The sequence below is a fragment of the Canis lupus genome, chromosome 7 (assembly GCF_011100685.1).
Source record: "Canis lupus familiaris isolate Mischka breed German Shepherd chromosome 7, alternate assembly UU_Cfam_GSD_1.0, whole genome shotgun sequence".
NCBI lineage: Eukaryota > Metazoa > Chordata > Mammalia > Carnivora > Canidae > Canis > Canis lupus.
Window position 1 is genome coordinate 71,977,940 of NC_049228.1, and position 26,488 is coordinate 72,004,427.

At 42.3% G+C, this 26,488-nt stretch overlaps 1 protein-coding gene and 1 long non-coding RNA gene across 31 annotated transcripts in view; one reads left to right on the forward strand and one right to left on the reverse strand.

The window, feature by feature from the left end:
* Positions 1-26,488, reverse strand: part of EPB41L3 (erythrocyte membrane protein band 4.1 like 3) — a 226,292-nt gene that overhangs the window by 121,675 nt on the left and 78,129 nt on the right. Inside the window, exon 1 of one of the 29 annotated variants that reach the window (XM_038543756.1) lies at positions 20,261-20,379. The exons of 27 other annotated variants lie outside the window; for them this stretch is intronic. The gene's annotated coding sequence lies outside the window, so the exon portion shown is untranslated. Of the gene's footprint in view, positions 1-17,322; positions 17,469-20,260; positions 20,380-26,488 lie in introns of those variants that run through there. One more of the 29 variants, XM_038543757.1, reaches the window with a different exon arrangement.
* LOC111096812 lies at positions 12,013-22,737 on the forward strand. 2 transcript variants are annotated; one of them, XR_005362615.1, is made up of 2 exons: positions 12,013-12,274; positions 22,513-22,737. It is a non-coding gene; the product is annotated as an uncharacterized LOC111096812 (long non-coding RNA). The 2 variants fall into 2 exon arrangements; XR_005362616.1 differs by lacking the exon at positions 12,013-12,274 and adding an exon at positions 17,481-17,698.

Sequence of the window (26,488 nt, forward strand, 5' to 3'; positions counted from 1 at the left end):
CTATGTATTAGAGACTATGTTTCATCATTTTATGTTCTACTTAAAAAAAAACACACAAGTGCATTCATTCATTAGCCTGCTTATCATAAAATGTCATTAGAGTTCAAAGACTTTAGAATACATCTCTTCCCTGGGTTTTTGACCGAGGTCTACATTCAATGAGCTAAAACAATAAACAACTAACATTGCTCCTAAAAGTCAACTTAATAGGAGCCAAATCGTAAACAATGAAACATAAAAAACCAAAGCAACAATGGAAAATAACAGACGTTTTCCATTCCACTACCATGCACCAAATACAGTCGCTATACTGACTGTATTTCAAGACTGGAAGAGAAGAAATATCAAGGACCCGTATCAAAAACATCATGGTATATACAAAAGGAGTAATTCCCATTAAAATTTCCATGAGGACATATATACTGTGTATATTATACAAGCGCCACAATTACAGTGAAAACAGTGGTTTCCACACTTCTACTGGTAAGCTGATATTACTGAACGTGAAATGGTGTTAGATGTGGCTACTGAACCAAACATGATCCACAATGGTTTCTGAATAGAAGGTATTCAGAGTGTATCTCTCCAAGTTCTTCTGTTGCCCCCACGTCTTCCTCTCATTCTAGACCACCACAACCTCCTCCTGATGAATTCTTTTTTTTCCTTCCTCAAACTATTTTAATCAGGTTTTCTGTCAACTGAAACAATAAACCAACACTCCAAATCAGAAACAGGTTGATACTATCAAGCTGATAGAAATAAATTTATATCTAAAAAGATTAGGTACAAACTTTTTGTAAAATGAAATGTATGTCTTCTCCATTTAAATTTTCAAAATATATGAAACTTAGAACAATTTTTAATACCTGTTAAGTTATAAGCTTGACTTCTTTGAGAAAGACTGTCCAATTTCATGTCCTTATTAGGTGTTTTGGCTTTAAACATCTTTTTTTAAAAAAAAATTTAAAAATATGTATAGCTTTATAATGCTCTATAGATATTTAAAATATGATTTATGTGGATATATGTGCACATAAAAATATTAATGTGTGTAAAACATTAACCTACTTAATTCTCACAACAAACCTATAAAGTGGGTACTATTACTATTTCCTGTTGAAGAAATTGAAGCACACAGAGGTTATTTAACTTTCCTCTGATCAGTAACTGGCAGGGCTCTTAACCACATTACACTGCTAACACCTACTTTCCTACTATTCCTAATTAACAAATATAAACAAAATATTTCCATTGGTCATTTTCAGGAAAGAGGGCAAATCAGGGATTCTCTGCTGCTCAAATATAATCTTATCTCTCCTTTTGACATCAAGCTCTATGGGCTAAGCAAGGAGGCCACATTCTTCTATCTCAACTGTTCAGAAAGTGAAGGCCTCTTCGCCTTCTTTTTGGATGGGTCCCAGGGAAGATCTGCCAAGCTGGCCTGGACCACACACGGCTGGGATGCAGGAGCGTGCATGACAAGGCCCGGGTACCCAGCCTTCCACTGCAGCCAGGGAACAAGCAGCCAGTACTGGCAGCCCCAAATAATTACAAGAAAGGAGTTAGGACCAGTTCTCCGAAGCAATGGGGAGCAGGTGCTGGTCAGAATGAAAGATGCACACAACAAACATTAACACTGTGGGATCACTTGTCTAACTGATTTCAATTGTTCGCTTTTAATCATGCATTGCAGAAAACCCAGTTTTAGCACAGATATGCCACACTTCATTTCATTCTGTTCAAAATGATATGCAAAAGTGAGAGCAGCCAGGTAACTGAAGTTCCCTTTCTTCTGTGCCCTTTCAACATTTGCTCCTGGCTGGGTCCAAGAGGAGCAAGACTGGACAGCCCAGGGGCCTGAATGATCAGCATAAAAGCCCAGACAATCAAAGCAATAGAAGGTTTGTCCAAGAGCAACCACATGTTGTACAAAAGCTTTCACTTTCACGTGGATCAGCACTGTTCCATGGACTGGCATTCTGAATCCAACTCTATGAAGTATTAGTAATATTGGTAACCTCTATAGCAACACAATGAGGTTAGCTTTACTACAATTCCCATTTTGGATATGCACTCAGCATGTGCATAAATGTCAAATAAACCCAAGGCCAGTATTACCATCCCCACTTTGCAGATAAACTGTGGTGAAGAAGCTCTAAAGAACTTGCCCACGACTGCACTGTTAGGAAAAAGTGCCTCAGCTGGGATTAAACATACAGACTTCATAACATATAAGGACAACTAACTGCCTGTCACAAACCTGATCCAAAACTCCCACAATGATTATGACATAATATAAGCATTATGTATATAGTATAATCACAATACTTATACAGGATTATTATATAGCTTTACACATACAACACAAAACATGAATATTTCATCTATCTTCACAGAACTTAAAGGCGTGACAAGAATGATCTTAGAGCACACAGGCCTTTTAAATCTTCCATTATTAGAGAATACCTCAATTTGACCTCTTCTTTACCACCCAACTTCTCTTTATCAGGCAGATGCATTCAGATCATTGCAGTGTCCTTAATACCTCTTCCAAAAAGATACTTTCTATAGGAGAAACAGCCAATGTGTACTTCATGCTTATGAGGAGGATAATGAAGCTGGTAACTAACATGTTTTCAACTTCACCCTCTTTTCAGTATCAGATAAAACTTCACTAAGAAATAAGACTGTTCCATCAGGCAATTCCATTTCACTAGAAGGCCATAAAAATAATTGTCTATGTCATCAAAATCTCTTTAGAGAGCTGCAAAACATCAGGTTTGCTAATCTGGGCCTGAGACAGAATCCCAACTACTCATGCTAAAGAATAACAGCTTCAAAAGGAGTCGTGGTTGCTATCAGATATCCTAGAATCTGTGAAGACAACTACAGACGGGTCCTAGGTCCTAGGAGGTGGAGCATCTGTATGTCTTGAGCAAACGTGTTCCTGTGGGCCATAAACTTCATGAAGAATGATTATGGAAGATGTGGGTCTCCCAGTTCTTCAGTTATTAGAGAATCTAATCTGGTATCTTCTTTATCAGTCAACTCCTCTTTATCAACCAGACTTCCTCAGCTTACACTGATCTTAGAGCCTCGTAGAATAAGTCACTGTTGGCATCAATAGAAAAGGAATATACAGTTTAAACTTGAACAACGTAGGGACTGTGGGCACCAACCACTCTCTATAGTCAAATACCTGTATATTAACTTTTGACTCTCCTAAAACTTAAATAACAGTCTACTGTTGACTGGAAGCTTTGCCAGTAACATAAGGAGTCATTTAACACTTATTTTGTAATACGTACCATATACTGCATTCTTATAATAAAGCTAGAGAAAAGAAAATGTTAAGAAAATCAGAAGCAAGCGGGCAGCTCGGGTGGCTCAGCGGTTTAGCGCCGCCTTCAGCCTAGGGCTTGATCCTGGAGACCCAGGATCGAGTCCCAGGTCAGGCTCCCTGCATAGAGCCTGCTTCTCCCTCTGCCTGCCACATTCCCTATTGTTCTCTCTCTCTCTCTCTCTATCAAATAAATAAAATCTTAAAAAAAAAAAAGAAAATCAGAAGCAAGAGAAAATACATTTGTAGTACTGTACTTTATTAGAAAAAAATCCTCATTAAGTGGACAGTTCAGACCTGTGTTGTTCAAAGGTCACTTGTAATTGGAAATAAATTTAAGAATAAAGAAGGGACCATTCAACTTCACCAATGCTGAGTACCTGGAGCTAGATAGGGAGAAATTCTGGATTTCAACTTTCCTGAAGTCTAGACATGATCCTTAGATTTAGAGAGAAATTTAATTTCCTATAAAGAAATAGAAATAAGGCAATATTGAAAACTTTCTTTTGGATAAGAAATTCTTTAAAACTAAGTTATAGATGATTTTGCCATATATAAGAACAAAAATATCTATCTTTATACCTCACAATTTCCTACTGTATTCCAAATGAAAAATTATCATTCAGTTTTCTTTAATTAGAATGCATGCCTAATCAAAACCTCACTTATCTACTTGATATTTCACTGAAGAGCTCAGAATTAAAAACCAAGCACTCCTTGATTTTCCCAGCACTAAGAGTGAAAATGAAAAATGTACAAATTATTTTCTAAATTACAAGACAATGGAATATTCACTGGTAAGAAAAGAAACCCTGTTTACCTTAGACTGTGCTGAAATTGGAAGGGAAAAAAAAGGGGGCAGGCCAGATGGTATGTCTGGGAAGATACTGACAACGTGGAAGTGTTAATTCTTGGAGAGGGGGTAAATTACTATATTCTAACAAGCATCAAGAATCCCAAGTCCAAGTTAATTGAAAATGACTGGAACCCAACTGTCAGTCTGGAAGCATGACATGGCTCAGTGACGTATGTCTTGACTTGGCACACATACCAATTCTTTCACATCCCAAGAAGAGCCTGCTAGCTCTACAGGCAAGCTTTCCCATCGGGGAGTCTCACTTTTTAAGGTTATATTTACAACTTAAAGTTAAATCACTTTTAACAAAACCAGATCCACTAAATGTTAAAAATTGACTTAGATTTTTCCTTCATAAATTCAAGGGATTGTCTCACATTATAAACAACTCCTTCATTTAAATAGTTCTTGGGCACATATCATGTGCTTAGCACTGTTCTAAGAGCTGGGATTCTATGACAGTGAACAAAATAAATTTAAGTCCAGTCCTCACAAAGCTGATATTCTCTGGGTGCGGCAGATGATAACAAACATACATAAGTAAAATATGTTTAATATGAAGACATGTAAGCAGGGAAGGGGAATGGGTAGTGTTGCAGGGGTGAGAAGTGGTGGGGGTTTAGGTGCACGAAACAAGCTGTGTAATTATGCTGGTGGAGAATGTTCTAGGCTGAGGAGACAGCAAGGACTGTATCTCTGGGTTGGAAGCATGACCCTGTTCAAGGATGAGTGAGGAAGCCACCACCCTGACTAAAGCATCCAGTCTTCCTAATTAGAAAGACACCATGGAATACTACAGATGTCAATAGACATGAGCACAAAAATAATGATGAAAAACCCAAGCTGCAGAAGGGTATATATACACAGCACACCATTTAATTGTTTTTTTAAACACTGAAGACAACACCACAAATAATTTAGTGATACAATAAATAGTAACATGGAAAAGAATGAAGAACTGTGGTCATCATGATAAACACAAATCCAGAAGAGGAGCTGCTCAGAGGAGAGAGGGAGGCACCATGGGAACATAGAGCACTTTCAACTAATGTTTTATTTTCTTATGCTGGATGTTGGGTCTACAGGTGGTCACTAAACTATTACTCAACCTTTTTGTGTATTAGAAATATATGTGCTATTTTTAGAAAAGAATCCTCACACCTATCTCAGCATCCTCTTCTTTCTTAGTCATCCGTGGGTCATCCCGACATTCGCCTTTGAGTGATAGACAAGACGGCACCAGTATTTCTGTTCAGCCATGATCAAGAATATTTCATCCCTGGCCAAATCATTCATTATCACAAGGGAGCAAATTTAGGGAATAGATAAAGCTGTCGTCATGTTCCGGTCACAATGTAAGTACACATTAGAGCCTTCTACGGTCTACGGGAAAGGGCTGCATGAAAGGAAACACAGCAAATCTATGCTTAGTGCTTTAAACTAAGCTGCCTGTCTTCATTTTAAATACAGCCCCTTCTCTACATAGGAGGTGAGTATTTTTAGCAATGTCACCTTTGCTTCTCAATATGCTTCTTAAAAAAATAAAATAAATAAAATAAAACACTGTGGATAGAAACTCAGATTGCATTTCGTACCTCACCTCCCATGCCTCCAGTCTTTCAAGGAGCGTCCAGGGATCCCAGCCATGCACATGTGTGCACTACTTCCTTTCTTCTCCTTAACCCACTGCAACCTACTCCACCCTCAGGATGCCCTGGGCCTGGGAGAGAAAGGAGAGCCGGGAAGTGGGAAGGTGAGCGGGGAAATGAGCACCTCTCTGAGCTCCTTACAGAGAGCTGGTTAACCTGGAGGCAGCGAAATGGAAAGTTGTTTCAGGAGGAGTATCTCCTAGGTACTCAGGAGCCCTGGATACTGTATTGTAATAAAGTCCTCTCTCTAGGATCTCATCTTCCCCAGCTTTAATGACCTTCCTATTCTGATGACTCGGTGTCGACCCTGAAGCCAGACCTCTCTAGCTGGCAGACACCTGTGTAAAGCTTCTTGGATGTCTCGCAGGACCCTCAGGACCAACTCCTGACATCGATGTCCCCATCACCACGCTCACCATCGACCTAAGGCCACCCCTGGTGGTTGTAAGCCCAAGGGTAGTCAAGGGTAGTAAGGGGGGCTGCTCCCCTATCTCTGACCCCCAAAACCCAACACATCACCAAGCCTCGCCATTCCACCTCAACATTTTCCAGATGATTCATTCCCCTCCATCTCTACCACCACATCCTTATTTCAAACTGCCCTGAATTCTTCCATGGACAGTAATATTGCTACTGGTGAGGACTTACTATGCACAAAGGACTTAGACACAGGGTTGCTGGGAGGGCTGATTTATTGTGAAGGGTTATTATTTTTAGTTTATAGAAAAAGGAAGTGAAAAATTTAAGACTAAGTATTTCCCAAAGTTATAAATCCAGACTGCTCTGGCGTCAAGACTTATTAATAAGTTTACAGATTCATTCACTCAAATGACTCAAAAACAGTACTTTTTAACTATAATTGAGAAAGTGTCTCTTACAAAGGAAATTCCCTAGATTACTCCACGAGCCAAAGTAATTTTTCTGAAAATCACATTTGATCCCAGGCTCCAGCAGGGCAAAACTCCTCGCTGCCTTTGCATCACCCTCCAGGAGACATGGTTTATGGGGCCCTGAGCTCTGACCTCAGCGGCTTCAAGGCTCATCTCACCTTCTCCCCACCGTCCCAGCTTGCTCCCCAGCCAGATGCAGTTTCCTTCCACTCCTTGAAGTGACTCAGCTCCCTCTTTCCTCTTGGCCTTTGTACATGCCATCCAGACCTCTGGAGCCGACCCTAGACCCTGTCGGGCTGTTCCCTGTTCCTATGCCGATGCTGGGCCACTGCTTAGGCATGTGGTCTGACATCCTACCCTCTCCTCCCGGGACTGCATACCCAAGCCTGACGAAGGGGAGACAAAGGGGAGTTTCCTTTGTCTGATTCAGGGCCCCCAAACCCCCTATTATGGCACTGGCCACAGTGGACTCTAACTACTAAGCAGGCAATCATTTATCTCTATGGCCCAGGTGACAACGAGCCCTGGGAGAGTGGGCACCACTGTTCATTTGGTTTGCCACTCTACAGACAGTCCCCACATAGTGCTGGCACTTCGTAAGTACTCAGGATACGTTTCACTGTGAGGAGAGCAAGGGAAGGCACAGAAGTGTGGCAGCAGCACATGAAAGAAGTCAAACATGATCCTTCCCCTAACGTCTGCCATCTACCTACCGCGCTACCAAGACACAGATTATCATCATGTGCATCTTTATAGCTCGAAAAGTGCCTGCCCACCAATTACACGCTGGGTCATCACAATAATTCTATAAGAAGAAGAAAGGAGCTGCTCTGCAAATTGAGACTCTTGCTCAGTAAGGCTCGGTGACCTTTTTTTAGTTGCGTCACAAAGAAACACAAGGTGTTGGACATGTTGCGTACGCCTGCAAGATACTTCAGAAGAACATGAATGAGTTGGGACATGGTCAAGGTTCTGGATTCTGGTTAACAAGAGTTGCAGCTGGTCCTCAGACAAGGGGCAGCTGAAAGTGGGTTAGCCTCAGAAGCAGAGAGGTAGGTTTGGGAAGCGCTAAAGCTTTTTACAGTTTGGGGAACATTCCCCCTAAGAAAAGGATTATAAAATCACAAATTCAGACTTAGGTAACACATGTCATTAGTTTCACAGTCCACATCTGAGTGGGACAGAAGAAATCAAACTTACATGAGAAAGAAGAGGGTGTGTATTCGAAGTCAAAATAATATCACAAGAAAGGTAAGGCACAGGAGAGGGGCAACAGGAATAAAAGCTATTTATTCAGCAGTGACAGGGGGCCACGTAAGGCACTGTACCAGGCCCAAAGACACACAGTGATTACAGATGTAGTCACTGCCCCAGATGACTCACAATCCAGAATTAGTATCATACCTGAAGAGAAGGGGCGCAAACAAGGACTTAATAACATGTTAAAAGTTCCCTAATGGCAGTACCTAAAGTAGCCCTCTACACCCATGGTCATGGTCAGCTGGTCCTGCTTCAGGACATTCATCCCTCTCTGAAATCCGATTCATTTGTGTACTGACTTGATTAAACTACAGGGTGAGCAGGAACACAGAGGTCTGGTCTGTCCTGCTCACCGCTGTCATCCTAGCACCACGCGAGGTACCAAGTTCATGAGGAGCCTTCCAGAGAGGTATTTGTGGAATAAACAAACAAACAAGTAAAGGAATGAACAAAGGAACAAAACTTACATAGTCTCAAGGTGCCAAGCTTTGGCACGAGTCATCGGTCTTTGGAGTCTAAATATGTTTTGGTATATGTTAGTGAGTCTTTTAAAATTAACTATCACTGTTGCCAAATGAGCATCCTGCCTGGACAAATCATAATTTCAAAGAAGTCTGGCTTGTGGCCAAGCAGTCAAGAAACACCAGCAAAAAACGTGAAGAGGAAGTGGAATCAAAAGACAGGGCTGGTTTATTTTACTTCTTTCTTTAGCTGACAGACACTTGATCCAGAGTCGTTTGGAGAAGGCATAGGTGGGACAACAGCTGGCTGGGGTGCAGAAGACCTGGATTCGCTGTTGGAAGGGGGGACAATAAAACGTTCACTGTGACAGTGTGGGTGGAAACCAGCCAGAGGCAGGGGTGTAGAGGCTTGTTTCAGGGGCTATCCTCGCTTTGGCAACACAACGGACTCTGCAGTACACTAGGAAGACCACTTAAGGGAGCTTTATAATTCCAGCCAGAAGTTGCAGGCAAGGAGATCACCAGGTTGAAATCCAACTCTTAGATAAGAGCATGTAGCAAAAATAGACTCAAAATGGATGAAATGCCTAAATGTGACACAGGAATCCGTTAAAATCCTAGGAAACAGAGGCAACCACCTCTCCGACAGCAGCCGCAGCAACTTCTTGCTAGACACATCTCCAAAGGCAAGGAAAACAAAGGCAAAAATGAACTATTGGGACTTCATCAAGATAAAAAGCTTTTGCCCAGCAAAGGAAACAGTCGATAAAACTAAAAGACAACCTACGGAATGGGAGAAGATATTTGCAAATGTCTTAAAAGATAAAGGGCTAGTATCCAAGATCTATAAAGAACTTATCAAACTCAACACCTGAAGAATAATCCAATCAAGAAATGGGCAGAAGACATGAACAGACATCTCTCCAAAGAAGACATATAAACGGCCAATAGACACATAAAAAATGCTCCACATTGCTTGGCATCAGGGAAATACAAATCAAAACCACAATGAGATACCACCTCATACCAGTGAGACTGGCTAAAACAAGACAGAAAACAACAGATGTTGGTGAGGATGCAGAGAAAGGGGAACCTTCTTACACTCTTGGTGGGAATATAGCCGCTCTGGGAAAGAGTATGGAGGTTCCTCAAAAAGTTAAAAACAGAGCTACCCTATGACTCAGCAACTGCACTACTGGGTATTTATCCAAAGAATACAAACATAGTGATCCAAAGCGGCACCTATACCCCCAATGTTTGTAGCAGCAATGTCCACAATAGCCAAACTATGGAAAGAGCCCACATGTCCATTGACTGAAGAATGGATAAAGATATGGGATATGTATACAATGGGCTATTACTCAGCCATCAAAAAGAAAAAAAAAAGAAAAAGAAATCTTACCATTTACAACGATGTGGATGGAACTAGAGGGTAGTATGCTGAGTGAAATAAGTCAATCAGATTATAAGTCAACAGTTATCATATGATTTCACTCATATATGGAATTTAAGGAAAAAAACAGAGGATCATAGGGGAAGGGAGGGAAAAAGGAAGTAAGATGAAATCAGAGAGGGAGACAAACCATAAGAGACTCTTAACTATAGGAAATTGAGGGTCATTGGAGGGGAGGGGGCTGGGGATGGAATAACTGGTGATGGACATTAAGGAGGACGCTTCATATAATGAGCATTGGGTGTTGTATATAACTGATTAACCACTCTACCTCTGACACTAATGATACATTATATGTTAATTAATTGAATTTAAATTTTAAAATAGGAGTATGTAGAAATAACAGCTATGATGATAAAACCATTTACAGTAAAACTAGTAAATGCTTCAGAGGAACATTTCGCTGGAAATCATGTAGAAAAAAGGATTATGAAATTTAATTTACTAATACTTATATATTCCATCCTTTACCCTTTACATATATTATTTTAATGTTAAGGTACTCTTACAAGTGGTTCCAATATGCAAGTCTGAGACACCTGGAGACACTGCAGTGAGAGGGAGTAAAGTCAGTGTCTGAAGATGACTAAGTAACTCATTTCACTCGCGGTCTCTCTGTACTAAGAGCCATGCTGTCAGGAAAGCTGCTTCAGACCCACAAAGCTGCACTACAGCTGTAGCTCTGAGGTCTGGAAGCTGCCTCTGGAATTCATCTTTAGAGCCTAAGAAATTGATGTAATTCAAGTTCGAAATACAAGTGACTTTTGTTGTTTTTTTTTTTTTGCCTCTCTACATAGTATCCCTTTTGGATAGAAGTGTCGAGAAAATTGAGCTAATTAGCATACATCATAATGTCGTCTGGCCATTTCCCGTGTATATAATATCACTAAGAATACTAACATCTGCAAAGAAAACAAAGGTTTTAATCAATTTAATTTTCACATATGTAAGAACTTCCCGACAACTTAAGAAGAGTATCTGTAAAACACAAATAGCTCAGTATGATTTTGATCAGCAGAATCAGCTGTACTCAGAGGCATTTCTTCTTTACTGACTAAACTCCATTTTTGTATTATTATAGAGAAAACTAACCCCCCGAAATGAATACTGAGCCACATATTTTTCACTTACTAATTTTTTTTTAAAGATTCATTTATTCATTCATTTAGAGCGTGCACATGGGGAGGGGCAGAGGGAGAGGGAGACTCTCCAAGCCCAATCCCACTACCCCGAGACCATGACCCGAGCCAAAACCAATCAATAGTCTGATGCTCAATGGACTGAGCCACCCAGCCACCCCTCACATTTATTAATTTCATACTCCTGACCATTATGCTCATAATTATTATCATCCCTATTTAACAGATAAGAAAATTAACCTTTAATCCTACTTCCTTAATCTTTTAAATTTTACTTAATTTCCTAGAAGGACCACAAAAGGGATTAAGTGATGGACCAGCCATAGTGAAACCAGGCAGGGCTCTCTATGCTGAGCATTCTCTTAAACCGTAGTACTATTTATTGACAGAGTAGTATCTTTCCATGTTATTTTTTTAAAGATTTATTTCTTCATGAGAGACAGAGACAGAGAGAGGCAGAGACACAGGCAGAGAGAGAAGCAGGCTCCATGCAGGGACCCTGATGTGGGACTCGATCCTGGTACTCTGGGATCATGTCCTGGGCCGACGGCAGGCACCCAACCTCTGAGCCACCCAGGCGTCCCTATCTTTCCATATTACATATTTACCAGACAATAGCCAACATACTGCAAAGTTGTTGAGATAAGATTCTTTAAGAGGGCTATCTCAAAAAGTGGCCTGGGACCACAGAATCAGAATCCACTGAAGCACCTGTTGGATATACAGATGCCTGGACCCAGCTCCAGACCTATTAAGTGAAAACTCAGGATGAGTCCCTAGAAACTGCTTTTTAACAAATCCCCAGGTAATAATGTTACATAAGAAAATGTGAAAACACCACTGTGGCTAATTCCTTGCAAACCTCTACTACTACTGTCATTTGGAGTTTCAAGTTGACACAATTCTATATTCTCATTGTAGGTCACCTTTTGGATTATGGAGTTTGTGGCGGAACATCCCAAAATTCCATACTCCCTTAGGGCTTTATCTTTGGAATCTCAAAATTCCTAAGAGGTCTCTGGGAACAAGCAAAGCAGGCAAACGACAAAGTAGCTTAATTGGGAAAACATTTACTGTGTGCCTACTCTCATCACACATGGCTCTAGAGGTCTTTGGAGATACAGGTCTCACTTCAAACTTCCGGTTGGCACCATCACTGCCATTTCACAGCTGGAGGACCTGGCCCAGAGAAAAAGAGCAACCTATCCCAAGCTACCCAGCTGAAGGTAAGCAGATGTTTCTACCCGTATCTACTCTGTATTCTCTTTATTCTACAACATAGCTCCTCCTCATGAATTACTACCATCTAGATTTCAGGATTTAAGGGGAAGACCTTTCCAAATGTCTTGAGCAAACTAGTCAACTCCCATACTTTTTCCAACCCCATACCTCGTCCACTAACAGTATTAAGCTCAAGTTAATAAAAGCCACCACCTATAGCACAAAATAACGGCATAAAGCACACAAAAATCAAGAATTCTCTCAAATGAAATTACCAAACACTGTATCTCCACAATGTGAGTAACTCTAGATACAAATGACATAAAAGCAAGCAACTCCCAGGCCCATTCTTAGGTTCAGGTTCCATCATGGCAGCCTAGCAGAAGTCTAGGTCCACCAGGCCAGTCAGTGCATCTTGGGATCATACAGCTATTTTCCTCAGCCACATAAATGTAGGAAAACAACATGGATTTCAAGTAAACCTAACAGTCAAAATGATGGCACGTCTCTAACATAACAGAGTGGCCCACATCCCTGGAGAAGCTGCACTGAAATCTGGGAACGGAGTCTGACATTTGCTAACCCTCTGGGGCTGAAGACAAGGGCAAGGTTCAGAAATAAGAACAAGCAGGGCACCTTATTATTATTATTTTTTCCTATCCCTGGAAGCCTCATGCCTTCACACCTCCTAAACTATCCAAGACTCTGAAGTGTCTCAACTCTGAACTCAGAGTCTGGGTCAGTTATAGGTGTCTGCTGCCTATTGGGGGATGCTGGGATGCATGTGGGGAGACAGTGGGTCCCTGGGATCTCAAGGTTAGGCTGTATGGGGGGAGACCATCTGTCTGTGAACAGACTCTGGTCAAGGTATGAATTAAGAAATCAAAAACTATATGGCTAAAGGCTGTTTCTTTCAGTTTATTGGGGCTAAATATGCACACATGACCCTGAGATGTACACAACTGCCATTCGTTATTTTAATTTTGCTTGATGTCCTGTTTCATCCGGCCCAATATGTGTGCTACAAGACAATGATGAAAAGTACAGGCAGCAAGTAGCAGGAGGAGGAGGGGCTGGATGACAGACTTCAAATAATCACCATCGTTGAGGTAATGGTCCTTCACCAGTATTGTATAGGACCCAAAGAAAATATTTATTTCCCATTAAAAACAATGATGTATAGATTTGTATACATAAGAATGCTTCCCAGGGCATACCGTTACATCAAAAAGAAAATAGTTATAGTAATGCGGTAATGCATAAGCTAGAAATCTGTTCTTGTAAAATATTATCTACCTGAGTCTGTACATACACAAAATAAAGCTACTGCTATTTACTAGGTTTAATGATATACCGGGTACTATGTTCACATTCAGTGCTTTGCATGTATTGTATCACTGAATCCTCATAGCCTTGAGATGTAAGCATTATGGCCATTTTAAAAATTAGCAAACAGAGTCAAGGAATTGAAAACTGACCCAGGTCACAAAACGATTAAATAGAAGACTGGCAGCCCAATCCAAGTCTGTCTGATTCCAGGACCCACTACAGTATACTAGACATTCCAAGAGACAGCTTTGGAAAGATGTTTGCCAAAAATATTAACAGCAGCTGTCTCTAGAGCAGGAAATTTCTTCTTTTTGTTTTTCACTATTTTAGAATATGTTTTATTATTTCTTTTAGAGTAGTGGGAGGGGCAGAAGGAGAGGGGAAAGAGAGAATCTTAAGCAGGCTCCATGCCCAGTGGGGAGCCCAATGGAGGGCTCAATCTCATAACCCTGAGATAATGATGTGAGCTGAAATCAGCAGTTAGATGCTTAACTGACTGAGCCACCCAGGCACCCCTAGAACATATTTTAAAGTAAGCATGCCATATTTTTATTTTATTTAAAATAACAAAGATCTTTTAATTGGAAGGATAAGTAAACAGCATGAAAATCTTCCCATCTTCCATGTATCTAATTTTCCACCCTAACCAGTCCAAAAGTAACAATTAACTCCAACTAAATGTGACCGCAAAAAAAAAAAAAAAAAAAAGAGTTGCCAAAATTATCAATCACTGAGAGCAGAAATCATTACAACCAATTTCTGAAGAATTCTGGATTAGGCCATTAACAAACGATCGTCTATCTCCAGACATATATTCTTACAATATATCCTACATTCATCACTGGATAGACACTCTTCTTTTCTATTCAATTACCTTCACTGGCTCCCTACTATCTAGTAAAATCCAAAATATCCTTTAGTCTCATATCCAAAAATCTTCCACAAGCAGGCGCCACACTTCCTCCTACTGCTCCCCACTGTAAAGGCTACATTCCAGCTAAATTTAGGCCTACTGACCTCTGGAGTATCCTATCAGGACTAACCTCAAAGTCCAGCCATCTTCCAAGGACCAAAATAGAATATGAAGACTATTCAGTAGATGTCTCATATAAAGTAAAGCACACAAGAAACATAATTACTGGGGCGCCTGGGTGGCGCAAGTTGGTTTAATGTCTGAATCTTGGTTTCACCTCAGGTCGTGATCTTGGGGTCATGAGATCAAGCCCCGCACTCAGCGGGGAGTCTGCTTGACATCCTGCCTCTGTTCTCCCCAGGCATGTGCACTCTTTAAATAAATTTTTAAAATCTTAAAAAAAAGATAATTACCAAGACACAGAATGGGCCATATAAATAAGCACCAGACATCATTATAAAGCATTTTTCTAAAAAACAGTTTGCATAGCCAAGTGACAAATTCTCTTTCATAAAATTCATGACACCATTCATTGTAAGCGGTACACAGCACTCTGCCAATCAAGCTATGACTTATCCATCAGAATTTTTCTTCTCTAGTTATTTACAGAACTCTTAGATTTATTTAGGTAGTCTATGCATAAATAATACAGAAACAAAATAACTTGGCCAAGGAATTCCTAAAACTTCTTTACTCGGTCAGGCTCGGACTCTGAATTGCAGGAGGACCCAGTTATTGATGTCTACACCTTCCCACAGTGCCATCCCCTACGCATCTTTATTGGTTTGGCGCACTTCTTACCAGCGCCCGTTACTACTCCTAGGTTTTCTCCCTATCAGCTGACATCCAATCCCCAATTCGGGATGTGTGTTCCAATTGATGACATCAGTTGCCTGCTTTCTCTCTGCCACGTGGCTGAGAGCAACTACAAGTCATTATCCCAACTTCAGACATGTTAAAATGTGCAAACAGAAGTTTGTCATAGAAGTGATGAAATTTGGGGCCTGCACAAATATACAGATGCTCACTGTTGGGAGAATGTACACCTTCCGTACAAAAATGACCAGGGAGGAGAGATCCACAACAGGAAGTAATTTTTCTCTTTTGAGTCCAATGTCAGGATCAATATCATCGCCAGCCCTAATCTACATTTTCAGCTCTGGTCACACACCAGTCCCATTCCTCTCTGCAGTCTTCAGAGAATTCCCTCTCTCCTGATGGCCTCCAGGACACCAATTAGAGCTGCAGGAAAGGAAGCAGGCCGCCTGCCGATCTTCCCTTAAAGGAGCCATTCTTGTTTCTCTAGGTACCTGCAGTATTCTCTTTTCTGATTCGGCAAAACCTCCAGAACCTACCTACCTCCTTCATGCTATGGGCAGAACAGCAAGCTTGTTATGAAGAGGATCACACCATGAAAAATAATGACTGCAGACATGGGTCCAGTAATTCTCATTTTTAAATGAAGCAGCAGCAGTGCCTCTGAAGCCTTTTCAAATTTTTGGTAGTGAAGTATAAGTCACAAATGGCCTCATTTTTCATTCAAGTCCATAAATATTTACTCAATGCTATAAGTGTTTAGACCTGTACTTCGTTTGGGGTTGAAACTCCAAGAAAAATAACTTCCTACTCACTTCATGCACTCATTCACTCAGTAAAATCGGAGAGAAAAATAAACATTTGAAGCAGGTTAAATACTGCATTTTGTTTCCTAGGTCCAGTACAGATCTTTCTGCCTTTTTTTTTTCTTCTAAGTTTGTAAGGAAGGGCTATAAGAACAATGTATCAAAACGTCACCCATCTAAAAATTAAGTTGTCAGCTTTTTCTCTATACTGCAAATTACAAAAGAATTAGAGGTTTGGTGCTAATGGAAGCTTATAATTCTAAAGCGTGCAATTTAACCAATCACCGCAAGGTCTAAAAATGTAATCCTGAAGACATTTCCACCAAGTGATCTGCAATGCTGGTATCTAATTTCAACTTCTCTACTTGTGTCATTCTTCCCATTTTTTCCCCCCTTGCTTTGGAAATTGTTCTGGAATAACTACACAGTTAAGAACTGCCCAGTGCCTCTACATGCATAATATACTCACATGAAAAAACTGACAGTCATCTTAACCAAGGAGGTATACAAAAGACAATGAAGATCTGCAGCTATTCTATGGGTCTTTACTTTTTCACGCTCATATCACATTATATGCAGAAATCAAAACATGAAAGGTACTTTACCATTTCAGAAGTTCACACTTCCTTTTGTAATTTGTTCAGTACTAATTTGGGTGAAACATGTCTATGATCATCTCTGCAGTAGAAATCTAAGTTAGGATTAAAATGTTAAATCACAAAATAATTTGTTAAACAAAAATTTAAATGGTAATCAATTACTCCAAATCACTGAAGATACCTTGTAAACTTGTGAGATCTCTAGCTTTTTTCATCGTTGCCAATTGCCAAATTGCAATCACATCACTCAAAAATAAATCAGAAATACTGCCTATCCAGAAAATGCACTATTTTTACAGACAACACATACTTTTAAAAGACAATACTAATTATCTAGTAGCAAGAATGCTATTTTAGAACAAAGAATAGTTAAAAAACATACTGGCTCTGTGCATAAGCAAAAATATAGACTCATTATTCTTGTGCCCTGGATGATTTTTAAAACGGCCCTTTTTAAAGATACAGTATTTTCCCCAATAAAAGGAAAATTCAATGATTTCTACCATTTCACAAAAAACCTATGATCTATGAAACACATTTTCCTACGCAGCCTTGAATTCACCTCCACCTTCCCATTCTCCAAACAATACCTTATGGTGCCGTTCAACTTGAGAAAGGAGAGTCTCATTCATTTATCGGGCAAAGTTAAAGGCAGCAAGATGCTTCAGACCGGCTGGTTTTGCCTGCCCCACCCTTGTTTCCTCTGAACCATAGTGATGTCACAACACCAGGCAGGGCAATGACTTCACTGGTCCAGTCCACTGGTCCTTGCTTCTGAGCACATAATTCTTAGCTGTCAAGGCAAATCAAATGACAACAGAACCCTCCAAGAGCGTCTGATGGATTCCCAACAAATTAGCTGTGAGCAAGCCTTTGGGAAGAAATAGATGCAACAATTGCATCGCTAAAGATCTCTCTTAATGAAGAAGTGGTGCTAAAGATTAATTTGATTCATGGTTTTCAATAGTAAGTCTATATCCCATAATAAAGCTGACACTCAGGCGGGGGTGGAGGAGGGTGGGGGTGGGGGAAGAACTGCGGCTGGATATTTGGAAGACAATATGGGAACCGAATATGGCCAGGGCAGTCAAGTAAATAAGAAACCTCTCTCTTCATTACAGCCAAATTTTCACAGCAGAGAAATGGATATTTTTCAGCTTTCTCCTTAAGTTCTACTTCACCAGAGAGGACGTGAATTCTAATTTGTGAATTTTAAGACTTTTTTTTTTTTAACGCACTGACTTAAAAGATGAATATGTATATTATAGTATGTAAGACCCCACCCTGGACTAAAAGTTCCTGCCATGTTTAATCTAACATAGAGTGAATCCAAAAAAGATTCCCCAAAGGATGATGCTATCACATTTCCCAATGCATGAAGGGTTGCCTGTCTTCCATCTGGGTAGCCCCTTAATGCATCTGACCAAACAGTTTCTTAAAAAACTAATGTATATGTAAAATAGCTTCTGATCCAAAAAAAAAAAAAAAAAAAAAAAAATTCCCTGGTCTCCTATTTCAACACAATTCAAAGCTGGCCAAAGTCCACGCCCAGTACAAAAGCTGACAAAACTGCCTCTCACCAAAAATCACTTTCATGCAAAAGAAATGACTTGAAAATTCAATGTAAATATTTTGCAGACACTGACCTCTGACCTGTATCTTTTCAATCCTTCACCTAAAAGGGGTTTATGAATTAAGTAATGTAGCTACCCTCTTCATTACTGATAAATCACTCACAAAGCATGTTCTTTTTGCAAAAAAAAAAAAAAAATATTTGCCTGAAGTGGATTCACTAGATGCACTTTTATTCAGTCCCTTGCGCATCTGATAGATTTTGCTTGTCTAAATCACCAGATTATGATGCAAATCAGGCAGTATTCAGAGATTTTTCTTTTCATCGGTGCCTCGAGAAATTAACAAGTTAAAGTCACTGTTTCTCAACCTAGAATTCCTTTCTTCTCACAACTTGGGTTACCCGAACTAAAGTTTGAAAAGTTCGAAACCAAAATTAAGATGCGTTTTTAAAAAAAAAAAAACCCTGTCAGGGCCCAGATCCTAAATCACCTCCCATTCCCCAGAGTTTACTCAGGCTTGATGGATTGTTCCCCTTTCTTAACGGGGCTTCTCTGCTTGATTTGCAGTCTTTGGTGCTGGGTTCAGGGCTCCCGGATAGAAGTCGAATTTTGTAATTTTGGATTCCTTGAGGCTTTAGTATCAGAGTAAAATTCAAAAAAGAATGCGTGTAGCACTGAGAGTGAGGACTCTTCTACTAGGGACGTCCATGCCGCCGGGCGAGGCTTCGGTACACCTGGCCGCCTCGGGGAGCCCAGAAAGGGCCCCCAAAAGGCTCGAGCAGGATCTCTGCGAAAGCAATTCTGCAGGACTGCAAGGCTGGTGTAAAAACACGGAAACACCACCTTGACCGCGCAATGGAAGCACTGCACGGGCAGGACGGCCGGGCCCTCCCAGGCTTGCCCAGCCCAGCCTCCACACGTAATTAATACCACATGTTTTCTTTATCATTCTGTGTGTTCTCCGGCAATCTCTTTCCAACTTTAACCCTGACTGCAACTGCAGGGGAAAACCCTGGAAAACTTTGGGTCCGTCGATCGAAAACCCCAAAGGCAAGGCTGCTCGCGGCGCGCGGGACCCGTTACAATTTACGAGGTAACCACACCCACCGCATTGCAGAAGCCGCGAACTTGGCGGGGGCGGGCGGGGGCGGGGCGGGGCGGGGCAGAAGCGGGGCGAGACCCGGGGAGGGGGGGGGGGGGGGGGGGGGGGGGCGAGCACGAGCCCCGCCGCCGCAGCCCCCGCCCCTCCCGAGGCGGCGCCAGGTGAGCAGCGCCGCTGCCGCGGGGTCGCAGGCCGGGGCCCAGGGGCGCCGCAGGTGCCGGGCCGCGAGCGCCGGCTGCGGGACGCGCCCTCCTCCTCCTCCTCCTCGTCCTCGTCGCCCCTGCGCCCCCGGGCTGCAGCCCCCGCCGCCGTCCCGGGAAGGAGACAAGTTACATAAAGCGGCCGGCCCGCGCCCCGGCTGGGATGCTTTGTGCCGAGCCCCCGGGAGCGCCCCGCGGCGCGCCGCCCCCCGCCCCCCGCCCCGGGCGGCGCCGCGGTGTCGCCCCGGTCCCCCGCCCGCCCCGCGCAGCCCGCCGCGCCCTCGCCCCCGGCCTCGCCCCCGGCCCCGGGGCAACTTAAAACATGGCGCCCCGAACGGGGGATTGGGGCGAATTGGCAGGGAAGGCAGGCGGGGACGGCGCCGGGGGAGGCCCCCAGGCCGGAGGCCGGCGCTCAGCCTCGCGCGCCGGCCCCATGCGATGCGGCAGCGCGGCGGGCGGACACGTCCCCGGGCGGCCTCGTCCCCGGCGCGGCGCGGTGCGGGCCCGCGGGGGTCCCGGCGGGGGAGGGGGGCGGCGGGCTCGGGGCTCCGGGCTCGGGGCCACGCGTCCGCCGCGCACCGCCCGCGCCCCGCCCCCGGAGACCCCCGCGGGCCCCCTCGGATCCCCCCGCCCCGGCTGCCAGGAAAGTTACCTCGGCCGGGGGGCAGCCGGCGTCCTCGGGCGCTGCGCACAGGCTCGGCGTGGGGAGGGAGCCGGCGCCGCGGGCTGCTCGCCGACGCGGGCTGCTGCCGCCGCTCCCGCTCCCCCTCCCCGCCCCCCGCCCCCCCGCAGGCGGCTCGGCGGCTCCGAGGCTCGGCGGCTCCGCGGAGCTGCGGCGGGGCCCACGCCCCGAGCCGGCGCAGAGGCAGCCGAGCCCGTCCTGCGGCCGCGGGGGGCGGGGGGGCGGGGGGGCCGCGCCACTCCAGGACACTTGGGCTGTGACAGGCGTCTCCGTCCTGGCGCAGGGTCGGGCTTGGGGGCACCGCCTGGAGACGGCGGCCAAGAGCAGCAGCCTGTGGTCTCCGCTCCGGATGGATGACAGCCCGGGCTTTCCGATCCCCCTCCTCAGGCCTCCCGACACCCCCTGCAACGCGGGAGGGGGTCCCTGGCCCTCAGGTGCAGAATGTGCTGGCTCAGGGACTGCAGTGTTTCCTTTTTTTTTTTTTTTTAAATCTTTTTGAAAGAAGCCATTTCGCATTGGCGTCTTGCACAGGGTGGGTGCCCAAGAAATGTTAATGGGGAACACCTGAGTTAAAGGTTGAAGGGCGCGCTTTCCTGTCTTTCGGCAGCCCCCCCCCCCCCTCCCACCATAAAGATCCAAAGTTACAGGTGGTCTCCCAAGCTTCCCGGTCTACCAGGAAGTAAGTCCTTCATTATTGATCAGGCTTTCAGCTGAAATGGGGGGTGGGTGGGTGGGGGGGCTCACGCTCTGATGGACAGGTGAAAGAAATGATTCCAGGTCATCTCACAACCTAACTCTATAATCAAGTAACCAAGTCATATTTATTAAAATGTTTAAGGCCCGCTTTAAATATTCAGGGTCACCCTTTCAGGAGCTCACCCACTCACTTAAGGTGTGCTGGTAGATTCACAAAAATACTGCATTTTTGGGATCCCTGCGTGGCCAAGGGGTTTAGCACCTGCCTTTGGCCCCGGGGCGGGGGGGAGGGAGTGATCCTGGAAACGGGGGGATAGATTCCTCCATCAGGCTCCCTGCGTGGAGCCTGCTTCTCCCTCTGCCTGTGTCTCTGCGCCTCTCTCTCTCTCATGAATAAATAAATAAAATCTTTAAAAAAAAAATACTGCATTTTCTATTGGGTGCCAAAGATGTGGTGCAGAATAAAAGCCTGTGGCACAGATGAGTAGGTTGGGACTGCCAGTAAAGGCCCTGGCTGGGGAGACCTGGCCTGCTTTTAGGACAGGGCATAGGCAGTAGAAAAGGGGAGGGGCATTTTTCTGGTTGCAGGAGAGAAGATAGGAAAATCATGGTTACTGTGGTGCTATGGAGTTTATGAACCTGTATTCTGTAGCAGATGTGCATCTTTGGGAAATTTTAAGCAAGAAAATGTGGTTTAAGTTTTGTTGGGAGGGGGGGGAATCTGGTGACGTGGGGGAATGGATGGGCAAATAGAGAGCAGATAGCAAGAGATCTTAGCATTGTTCCAAGTACTACAGGTAACAAGGACCTAAGCTGTCATGTTGACAGATAATGGTGATAGTTCAAATACTAGAAGAAAAATTTGGGCATTGCCTGTATTTTCTTTTTTTTTTTTTTTTTTTTTTTGCCTTTTTTTTTTGCCTGTATTTTCTATGAGGGCCACAAGAGTATTACAGACATATCTACGCACGTCACTTTTTATTTATATGGCTATGTGGGAGGTGTACAAGATCTGTGAATGAAGAAAGCAGTTTTTTTCCTTGTTTGTGTGCACACTTAAACACTCTCCTTTAAAAGTGAACTTGAAAAAATTATCTTGTTTACAACAAACATGAAGTTGGCATTATCATTTCAGACACAGATGGCTTCTTATATTCATTCATTTTGTTGCCATATTTTTGCTATTTTTTTAATTGAAAGCAAACTCTTTTCTCCCTGATTCACAAATCTTAATCTTTCTGGTGATGGAAAAAAATAAAAAATGTACAGATGTCTATTTTCTTGTGAGAAAATGTTAGAATACTAAATATTTTTTTAGAAGTACCTCACTAATTATCTGAATATTCCATGAATTCAAAATTTGGAGTAAAAACCAAACTGCTTCATAGTTTTTCTTTTTTTTTTTTTGTTTTTTTGTTTTTTTGTTTTTTTTGCTTCATAGTTTAATAGTAAATCTGGGGAGCAATCACTATGAAAATCTTTGGGCTTAACCAAAGCTCTCAGCTCTTCTTTTTTGATTTTCCTAGCACAGATATGGAGAAAAAGAAATGCCAAACAAAAACTCAGAAGCAGCACAGAGCTCTACCAGTAACCTGCCCGCATCTCTGTAATAAATCCTTTTCATTCTACTTGATTAATACCATGCAGGAGCACCTCAGAGTCCTCTCTGTCTCCCCACAGTGCCTCACTGAGTACACTGCAAGCCAAGCACTGAACATTTTTTGCTAAATAAATGAATGGATGTCAACTAATTAAGTTTGTCACTATATTTGAGAGTTGAGTTTCCTCCTGTATAAAATAAGAGATTATTTCCAAAATTCCTTATGCTTCAAATATGCTAGGGGTCTATAAAATAAAAAGACATTATCACATCTCAATACCTACTGAGTAAAAGCAATAATGAAAAATCCTTTTAACTCTTATCAGGAAATTAAGTTATGAGCTTTTCTACATGGAAAAGAGAAGGAAAGTAACAAAATTAAGTACAAGGCAAGATGATGATCCCATTATAGTTAGATTTGCTTTCTTTCATAAAGGCTGACTTCTCCCTGCATTCCCCTCACTACCAAAAATGAAGCCACCTAAGGCCCCAGAGAATTCTTTATTCTTACCAGTATGAAATCCCTTCTGGTGCTTTTTTCAGTAAGTTACAGAAAAGTAATCCTTGGTTCGGGGGAATGCTTTTCACACAGTACCAGAGTTAGTGAGATTTGTTTGTTGTTGTTTTTTAAGATCTTATTTATTTATTCATGAGAGACACAGGCAGAGGGAGAAGCAGGCTTCATGCAGGGATGCAGGGAGCCCGATGTGGGACTCGATCCCGGATCTCCAGGATCACGCCCTGGGCTGAAGGCGGCGCTAAACCGCTGAGCCACCCGGGCTGCCCAGTTAGTGAGATTTGTGCTGAGAACTCAGTTCATCAGATTTCTAGTTTACTATATCTACATGGCAAATACTGAAATAATCCATGAAATAATGGGGAAGGATTCCATGACTCCAGCCTAAGTCTCAGGATGTCCATTCTGGTTTCAACCATGGTACTAAGGCTTACCCTACAATACTAATCTTATTTATGGGCTTCCTGAAATATTCTGTTGTATACAAAATATATTACTGAAGGCCAACAAGCCATCTAGAATTCTAGCCATAGTACAGAGAAAAGAGGCATAGCTAACTTCTGGTAAGATAATGCGTGTGTGGAACTTCATCCCAAACCATAGAGACAGGATTGTCCCCCAAACCTCCACCTAACCCCAAGTGTCCACAGCACGCTGACTCACTGATACTGGTACTCTGTTATCTTAGAGAGGTGTAACTCCAACCTGATAGCCAAGGCAAAAGCAGAGTTTGCAGATTGTATCACAGCCATATTGTCAGCTTCATCGACAAGCTCCAGAAAGAAATGGTAGAGTATCCGTCCAATGAATACATCGGAACCTTGCCCTCCAGCATGAAGACTGGAAGAATATGGAAGTCTATCCAAACCCTAAAAGGCCTGCAGCACTCATCTGCCCTCTTTGGCAATCTCAGACTACTGTCACATAAAGCATTGTGATATTTTAAACATTTCCATATTCTCCAGTACTTTAAGTTGACTGTTTTTCAGCCTAAGATGCCTTAGTGAGATGTTAACATCACTTGCAGTTAACTAGTCGAGGCATATTGTATGCTCAGGATAATGTCAGGCACCTCAATTGCATATCAAGTCCTTGAAATCAGGAAATCGTTACCAGGGACCATAAATAAGAGAAATATGGTGATGAATGCCTAATTCAAAAGCAACAATCTTATTCTTATGAGATAAAAATGTTTAAGAGTTTCTAGGGTTTGAGAATACTGTCAACTTTATAGCTCATTAAGGCTTCCAGATGCTGTCTTCATTCAGGGTTTGTATACATCATTTCAGGGGTCTGTACACATGCAGAGCACAGATGCAAAATGAAGTAAAAAACCACCAATAATTATAAATGCAGCATAAAATGTACAAAAAGTATGTACACATGAGAGGCAGCAAGTTTAGACATTCCTACATTCATTTAATAAAATCATTCCTATCCATCAGAACTTCATACTTGCTTCCTTTCTCTCTCTGTTAAGCTCTTGTAAAAATACTGGTCATAAATGTGGGGCCAATACATATTGTATAAATTTCACTGTATTCAAATATACACTTAATGGGTTTTTTAACTTTTTCCATTTCAAGTAAATTTTTAGAAATCTCAGCACTTTTATTTTTTAAAATATTTTATTTATTTGAGAGATACTGACAGAGAGACAGAGAGAGAGGGATCACGTGTGGGGGGGAAGGGTAGAGGGAGAAGTAGATGCCCCTGGCCCACCCCCCATCCCCCCAAAGCAGGAAGCCTGATGCGGCACTGGATCCCAGGACTCTGGGATCGTGACCTGAGCTAAAGGCAGACGCTTAACCTACTGAGCCACCCAGGCACCCAGAAATCTCAGCACTTTTAAACAGAATAGTTTTGACAACAACAACAAAAAAAGTCATTCCAATCAGTTCTTTATAAAATTTAAATGTTCTATTCTCTTCTTCCCTGAGTAAAAATTAAAATCCATTAAGACTTTTATATTTGGTCAGTTTATTTATAATGGCAAAATACAAAGAATGGAAGTCGATAATCTATAAAATTACCAAATTCAACTCCCAAACTATTCACCATCTGAGACCACAGTGATCTCAAACATGATCAGTATTGGGTTATACTGGGACACTTAACATTTCAGTCACTTTCCCCCAAAAGATATAAAATAAATGCCAGCAAGCCTCTCAAGTCTCCTATAAAATTGTAAATAATCCTAACCAGCTATTATATTTTGTTCTAACAGCAATCAACAAGAATTAGCTGAAGGGAAAAAAAAATAATTAGCTGAAGAAGTAAAAACCAGGTAATCAGACACATTCAGATACCTGGTTTATTAACTTGTTAACTCTGTCTCCAGGTTTTTGTTCCCCTCTTCAAGCAAACATGCCATAGTCAACTTTATGAACTAAGAAATGTACAGCTGTAACTACACTCCCCCCAAAAAAGTCAGCTTTGCTTCTTAATCTGATTTCTGCTTTCCAGCACTTTCTTTTCCCTCTTTCCAATTACATCATTATACTTGCATACTTCAACAGTACAACCGGCAAATGTGATTCCACTCTAGCTTGCAGCTTCCAGAATGTTCTGGGAATCAATGAAAATATCATCTAGAATATCTGTCTCTTGAAATGAATCTGGCAATTAATAAGTCAAAGCCATTTTTTAAAAATCTTCCTTTATTGACTCTTTCCTGTCCAAGATGTTTATCAGGAACTTAGAACATGCAAGGTGGGCTTATTTACAGATGATACAAATCTGAGAAGGATGCCACAGTTTCTCAATCCAGGTTGTTTGCAAAAAAAGCTTAAATTTTATACTTCCATGTCAATAATAATCTTGGAAAGTGATAAAAGTATTGACGGCAATTATATCAGAATCACTCAGAGTGCTTGTTAATACAACCCATTCTTGGTCCAGCCCTAGACTAAGCAAATCAGAACCCCTGGGGTCCAGGGAGCAGGCACTTTTAACAAGGTCCCCAGGACCTAGGAGACCAGTATACAATAATCCTACAGGTGACAGAGTTAATGTTGTACTCAGACAGATGTTTCCTAGAAGTTGGAACAGAGACAAGTGGTGGGAGGTTAGCCTCATTCGGCCATATAGGTGAGCGGAACTATAGGGAGTCGACACTACAAGTCAGCCCACATTATGCAAGAAGAGTTATTGCTTGGATCCTGTCGTATGCATCAATTTGCAACAGCCGTTCATTAGCAGTAAGTATAGTAATAAATAACAATGAAAGATTGTTCTGTACCCAATTCCAGCAATAATTGGATTAGATGCCCATTTACTGAAGATTGTAGTAAAACTACGACTCTGACCTTAATTTCCAAGTGCACAAAACATCTTTACAAAGTTGCCAAGGGATGTCTCATTAAAACAGGAAATGGAGAACTAA